Here is a 7,751-nt window from a genome sequence, read left to right on the forward strand (position 1 = left end):
TGCTATGTATAAAATAGATCATCAACAAGGAACTACCTGGCACAGTTAGAAGGGGAAATAAAAGACTTCATAATAAGGATAATAGCAGCTTTCTCGAGCTTTACTGAGTGACCAGCACTGTTCCTCAGTGCTTTACTGTGGAATAACTTACTAAGTCCACATAACAACCCTGGAAGATAGTGTAGGACTTTACCACCCCTTGTTGCAGATGACAACACTGAGGCACTGAAGAGCTGAGCTAACCTTTTCAGGGTCTCACCCCCGTGACAGTGAGAGCCAGCACTCAGACGCAGGCACTTTGCCTCCAGAGCCCTTCGCCTTGGCCACCATGCTCACGGGTAACTGAGAAAACTTCACTGAGATGTGCATCCCTTCCTTGTTCAACCTCCGAGATTTCAGAAGGAAAAGAAGATTGAAAGGCAGGCCTACAAAACTCGCCAAACTAATTAATGAAATGAAGGAGAAGAGGAGGAGAAAGAGGCAACAGGACGTTTGGAGAAGCAACGACGTTAGACGCAGAGAGAACGACGACGAGCTTGTTAAACACGACGAGCTTGTTAAACACATACTAACTGGAGACTGGAGACTGTCTATTTAAAGACTAAAGCGGACCTATCTTCCAACAACTTAAGGCCTAAACTTTCCCTTTCCGTGGCAGTCTCCACCCAAGAATACATTTCAAAGCTACAAGTATGGTGTATACAGGTGTGAATATGAAAATCATACTTCAACATTACTAGTAAAGAGATTATTTTTGATTTTTATTTAATTTATTTTTTATACAGCAGGTTCTTATTAGTAATTTTATACATATTAGTGTATATATGTCAATCCCAATCTCCCAATTCACCCCACCACCACCAACCCCTCTGCCACTTTCCCCGCGTTGGTGTCCCTGTGTTGGTTCTCTACATCTGTGTCTCTCTTTGTGCCCTGCAAACCGCTTCATCTGAACCATTTCTCTAGGTTCCACACATATGCGTTAATATACGAGATTTGTTTTTCTCTTTCTGACTTACTTCAAGTAGTAAAGAGATTTTGAATGAGTTAGCTCACACGGTTACCAATAAAAATGGGAAACAGTTATTAGGATGTTGTCATTAAAAAAGACAGGATTTATAAAAGAGCCGGAAAAGAGAAGAGAAGAAACACACACACACACACACACACACACACACACACACACACACACACACACAAAGCCTGAGAGAGGGGAGTTTTCCCTTTCCTTGAGGAACAGATAGCTGAAAGCCATCAAACACCTAGTCTGGCCGGGTTAATCTAGCGACGTTCCGCTCTAATCAGGGAAACGCTTTTGGCTACGTGTGGATGCTCCAAAAATTCCTCAGAGTTTAGTGGTGAAGTGAATGTGGCGGCTTTTCTCTGTGTACGACCTGCCAGTGTCCTCCCTTTGACACCTCTGAGTTACTTAAGCCTAATTGAACTACTTTCCTCATCAGAATTTCTCAATTTCATATACCCTCTCCCTTCCTTGACTCATATTGACTCTTAACAGAGCAAGATTTGATCATGAACACTTGCTTCTCTCTTTGACGCAGTATTAACAGTGGAATGTCAGCTTAGGGTAATGGTTGTGAGCAACATATAAGTAAGTAGTCAGACATCCGATACTGAAGGGAAGCCGAAAATCTGAGGACAGCAAAAATCTCCCAGTAACTACTTTGAACTGACTTTTCCTCCCTGCCCAGGACAAAGCCGAAGAAAAAGTATCAGCATCCCTTTAACAACAGCCAAGTGGCATTAAACTTTTGAAACATGAGGCATAATATGCATAAAGTGCAAAGAGTGTACAGTTCCCAAACCATTACCGGTGTACACCAACGTGAATAACTGATGAAGCAACCTGAATAAGCAAGGTATGGAAAATTACCAGACCACGAAAGGCTTCCTCATGACTCTTCCCATGCAAGAGCTCAGAGTAATCACACACATACCCCTCCCAACCTCTCTGCCTGTTACTTTCACATAAATTGGTTCACAGGGCATGCACTGGGTTTGGGGGCCTGGAGGGGCATGGGTCTGACTTCTTTCGCTCAACAGTATGTCTATGAAATTTAACCCTATTTTTCACGTAGTTCTTTGTCTCTGTGTGTATTCCTTGTAAGGATATAACTCTCCATAGTTTTCTACTGTTGGACATTTCAGTTGTTTCCAGTTGAGGATATCCTGAAATGGTACAGACATTCTTTTGTGACTTTTGGTGAACATACACATTTTTCTAGGGCACCCCGTTCCAGCAGAATAATGCCAGTGCTGACTTTAAAAATAATACTTCTGGGGGCTTCCCTGGTTGCGCCTTGGTTAAGAATCCGCCTGCCAAGGCAGGGGACACGGGGTCGAGCCCTGGTCCGGGAAGATCCCACGTGTTGTGCAGCAGCTAAGCCCGTGCAGCGCAGCTACTGGGCCTACGCTCTAGAGCCCAGGAGCCACAACTACTGAGCCTTCATGCCACAACTACTGACGCCTGCGCGCTGAGAGCACAGGCTCCGCAACAAGAGAAGCCACCATGACGAAGAGTAGGCCCCGACCACTGCTACTAGAGAAAGCCCTCGCCCAGCAACGGAGACCCAACGCAGCCAAAAACAAATAAGCAAAATAAATGTAAAAAATTTATAAATATAAAAATATATATAACTTGGGGGTTTTTTGTTTTTTGTTTTTTCCCAGCAAAAAGGGTGTATTCAGAAATAGCGGAAGAATTGCAATTCAGGACAAGCAAGCTATAGCAAAAGCCATAGGCAAGTCCCACAAACAAAGCACAGGAAGGAACCTTACTTTACAGAGAAAGAGGAGGAAGCTGAGGGAGGTTGTTTTGAACCCAAGCCCATTGGAGAAAAGTGAAAGTTCAGGGTGATGGCGGTTTCTCATTGCCAAGCTGCTGATTTCCTGCAGGAGATGCAACGTACATGTTTTTCTGTTGGGGCCTGTAATCGACGATTCTTTCCTATTGATGCTTCTTCTGTTTGGGTCTGTAAATGACGATACTTCCTGTCCTTGACCTTGCGTGGTACCCCATGAGAGCTCCCACTTCTGGTCTCCCGACTTCATTTTAGTGACGCTTCCCTTTATTAGTTTCCACACCTGTCACAAGGAATTTTGAATTTTCAAGTTTAATCTATTTTCATGCTTTAGGAGACTTACCACATCCAACTATCATCATTACAACCTGTGGCCCTCGCAACTTTCAAGTGTTCAGTAGCTACATGTGGCCTGTACCTATCATATTGGAGAGCACAGGTCAAAGGTGTAGCACAGCTAAAAGTACGATTTCTGGGCCACAGCATATAACTGTGTACGTATGACCCTCAGTTGATGCTGCCAAAGTTTTTTCCAACCTGTTGAACTTTGTTATATATACCCTTTCCAGAAATGAATCAGAATTTCCAGTGCTCTCCATCCTGTCAACGTTTGGTTTTGTTTGTCCTTTTTTGTTAAAAGTAAGCTTTACTGAGGTGTAATTTACATAGTAAAATCTGCCAACATTAGATTATTCTACATTCTTTTCAACGATATCATTTCTGTGCAAAGCTGGATTTTGGTGCTTGCTGTGATAGAAAGCAAGTGCCATGCAAAATATGAACGTGTAACGAGAAGCAAGGAGGAGCTTTGAGATGGTTTCAGAAGCTGTGCAGTGCGCAGCATTAAGGTTATGATTCTGACGTGTCAGAGCGGTGAAATCACAAGCCACTCTATTGAACTTTTGTCAAGGGAACACATAAGAATAGCCACAGCACCAGCCGCAAACCTACAAAATATAGAAATATATGTGAACCCAGAACACAGCAGCATTCCCCAACGAAAGCGCTGTTGTCAGCCAACCTATCAGGAAATCAGGGCAGACGGGAAGGACAAAGACAGAGAGAATTTGCAGGCAACCAAAGATGATTCGTTAATTAAATCAATTTAATGTTAGTCAAAGGATTAAAGTTAACTCTAGATCTTGAATTTGTCATTTAAGCTGACACATGTTGGAACATGAGAATGTTGGAATCCCATATTGGTATATATGGAATCATATATTAGATGACACCTAAAAATATTGACCAAAAATTGTAAGTGGAATAATTGAGTCATCTGGTTTCTAGAATTACAAGTATTCATTCCTCTTTAAAGATATTAGTATATTTAATGTACTTGACTAGTATACTTGATATACTTCAACACATAAATTTAAATGTTTAGACGTTGAAAATTTATTGGATATGTTTGCTTATTTAACCGGTACAACCAGTATAGGGAATTTAGGAAGTCCAACTTCACTCAGATGTTCAAGACAAAATAAAGCCAAGACTTACATACCAGAATACTATACCACCATTATTTTCTACATTATAAGATAATCTGAAAATGTTTATACAGTCGTTTTTAGACTAAAATTATTTAACCAATCTAAGTTTTCTGAGTAACCGCGATAAGAACACACCACATGACAGAAACAGTTTAAATGTCATTTTATATATAAAAGGTATAAATTTTTAAATTGCTTAAAAGTATCAAGGGTCATCTTTGTAATCAATTTCATTTCGTTCCTCACTGTTGTTCCAAGTAATCGAGACCATTGATTGAATCTACAGCTAAATCTGTTATTGTTCCTTGTCACCAATACAACAACAAAATTTTTCCTTGCATAAATACCACGTTGAAAGCATAAGTAGTAATGCATTTTCCCCAGAAATTCTTAATTTTCTTATTTTAAATTTATATAAGTGATTATTACTTTTCTGAAATTGATTGGGGAATTAATTTTTAAATAATTAAAAGTTTTAGAGGCCGGATTTGTCTATTCTCTCCCAAGGAAGAGAAAGTATATTGTTTTGTTTCTGAGAAAATATATTTAAAGGGAAAAGAATTCATCAAACCAGTGAGCATTATGTAAGGTGAAAGCAGAGGCAACGATATGTATTAACAGCAACTGACAGTGAGGGAAACAAAATGAAATAAGTAAGCCACATTAGGTCCTTGAAGGAAGCTCATTAATGAAAATCGGAGTGCTTCTGTGATATGCTTTTGAGTCTCCAGGGTATGTATCTGTGCATGACGTCATTGCTCCTCATCCGTCTGTATTAAGGACTGAACTGGCTTACAGTTCTGGGAGGTTTAAATCTTGACTTGTAGGGTTGTCACAAGTGCTCATGTTGCTGACTTTGTTGCTTGTTTGTAATGGTATGTCTTTCCTCTGCTTTCTGTAGTCTGATGTAAGCAATCCCTAAAGCACATTTGTTTGCCTTTTTCCAGTTATTTAGAAACTTGAGTATACCAATGAAAAGAAAGCTGCCTATTCCATGCTAAAACTTCAATATTCTTCCTGTATTATTCCCCCTTATTACTGTGGAGCTCCTTAAGAGGGAACCATTGCATATTAAGATCATCCTTATTGTAGCTACTACACTTTTGCAGTTCCTGACAAGGACTGCCTGGGCCCACGCGGTTTTTAGCAAATAATGGAAAGACAAGAGGTGGACTGCTTCTCACTGCTGCGGTGTCACATACCAGGAAATACCAGAATCCTCAGGCCAAGCATCAGACAAAAAAGACTCATGGTCCAGATTAGCTGTCATCTTCTACCTAACAGGCAATACATCCCTGTAAACCACCACCCAACAGGGATTATCCCCAGAAGTTCACTTCCTAAAATTAAAAGCAGAATCGCGCACTGAGAGGAGAAATTAGTGATGCACAACTGAGAGGGAGAGAGAGAGAGAGAAAATCCTTGTCCAGTAACCACACAGTATGCAAAAGCCAAAATGCTCAACTTCTGCACATGAGATTTAACAGAACAGAGCAAACATGAGCCAATAGCTCTAAAGGTCCAGGTCTGAAGCAGGAACCTGTGTGTGTGGGGGGGCAGGATTCTGTTGGCTCCCACGATGTGTCTTAGATGGGCTAATTTTTATAGTCACAGCCAGAAAACAAACCATCAAGCAAAAAACTGTCAAGGAATAATATGGAGACACTTCTTCCCATACTAATTCCCCATTTTACAGGAGGGAGGACAGGCATTAGATTGTTTTCATCAAAGTAAAAGTATAACCAAAACTTATACATAGCAGAGGAAAGGGGAGAGGGGAAAAAACCTCTGGGATCCATGAGATTCTCTTTGGATAAGTTGCTTCTCAGGACGTTGTCAAAGAGGTCATTCCGGGCAGTCTTCTCTGGGCCCTGTTGACTAGGTCAGCAGAGAAAACTATTACTGTTATTGGGGGACTTTAAAAACATTGAATGTTTAGCTTTCAAACATATGAAAGAGAATATCTCTGTGTACTGCCCACAATGTCCCTCTCTTGTCCTTCCCCTTAGTTATGTCGGGAGGGCACTGCTCCCTTTATTAGTTAGACTAACATAGAGAGATGTATACAAAGATTCCTGTGTTGGCAAGTAAATGAAGAAAGGGACATTGAAAGACTGGAAAATAAACTGCAATATGACTCAGTCCCACTTCTGTGGAAGGAAAATTTGAAGGATTTACCAACATTAGAAGCATAGGAACACTAAAGGTAGCACTTGCACTCCCAGTTCTCTACGCTATGGAAACACCTGCACGAGTGGTCAGAGGTGTGTGTACAATAACGATGGTTGCAGCATGTTCGTCATCGCGAAACCATGAAACCAGGTAATACACAACCATGGAGGAAATGCCTTTATCAGAAACAATGCAGAGGAGAATTATGATGATGAGCTCAGTGATAACATCATTCACAGAACAAGTACTAACGTTCAGAGATGAAAAATTTGAGGCACATAAAATATAACTTTCTTGTCCAAGTCTATAGACTTTGCAGAATAAAGACTTTATCCCACCAGACCGTGGATTCCTCCATCTCTTTCAGGAGGTCGTCAGTTATGCAAGTATGGAGTCCAGTAGAGACCATAGACAACAGAGCTGGGAAGGCGGGGTGGCCCAAGACTGGCAGCAGTGGTGAGGTGGATAGGACCCCGAACGCAGTTCGGGAAACTTTGTGGGAGCAGATGTACAGGTAATAATCGGCATGGAACACCTGGAATGGTATCCAGCACCGAAAACCCTAGATGGGTTCTGGGGAAAAAAAAAAAAAAAAAGAAGAAAAGAAAAGTAAAGAAAACTCTCCCACCGTCCCTGGGTGGGCTCGAACCACCAACCTTTCGGTTAACAGCCGAACGCGCTATCCGATTGCGCCACAGAGACAACTGCACGGGGCCCTTCTGGACTCTCTTTGCAGTAGACACTACCTCCCAGGATGTGCCGCCTGCCCCGCAGGAGAACGGTGCCAGTTCGAAAGCCTCGGAAAAACGGAAAGTTTAGAGCGAGGAATGATGTTCTTTATCCTATTTGAAACTGGTGCCTTAGGTGCCTTATCCGAAACTAAAAGGGCAGCAGAATGGCCTGACCCCGCCTTGCCCCTTACTCGCCTCAGATGCCAGCGCCCCCGGAGACACCCGGAGCCCGGGCCGGGACACTCCCGGCCTGAACCGAATGGGGTCCAAGGAGAGCTGAACACCCGGTGGGCATCCGTGACGGCTCTTCCGGTTTCCTCGCCGACACCCAATGAATGAGAGTTCGCCCACCCTTCCGAGGGGCCTCCAGGGGCCGGTGTGGTGCTTTGGTTTCCTGTGTCCGTCACGCGATTTCCACAACGGCAGCAGTCGCCGTGATGGTCGCCCCTGTGTGCCCACGCCCAGAACAGGCTCTGGCACTCAGCAGGACGCTCCGGGTTTCCCGGCCATTCTGTGATCCCTCAACGTCCTTTCCACGG

At 42.7% G+C, this 7,751-nt stretch overlaps 1 non-coding gene across 1 annotated transcript; it reads right to left on the reverse strand.

Moving 5' to 3' along the window:
* Positions 1-7,109: 7,109 nt before the first annotated feature.
* Positions 7,110-7,183, reverse strand: TRNAN-GUU (transfer RNA asparagine (anticodon GUU)). The gene has a single exon. It is a non-coding gene; the product is annotated as a tRNA-Asn (tRNA).
* Positions 7,184-7,751: the final 568 nt, after the last annotated feature.

This window comes from Lipotes vexillifer, unplaced genomic scaffold, assembly GCF_000442215.2.
Source record: "Lipotes vexillifer unplaced genomic scaffold, Lipotes_vexillifer_v1.1 scaffold3660, whole genome shotgun sequence".
Taxonomy (NCBI): Eukaryota; Metazoa; Chordata; class Mammalia; order Artiodactyla; family Lipotidae; genus Lipotes; species Lipotes vexillifer.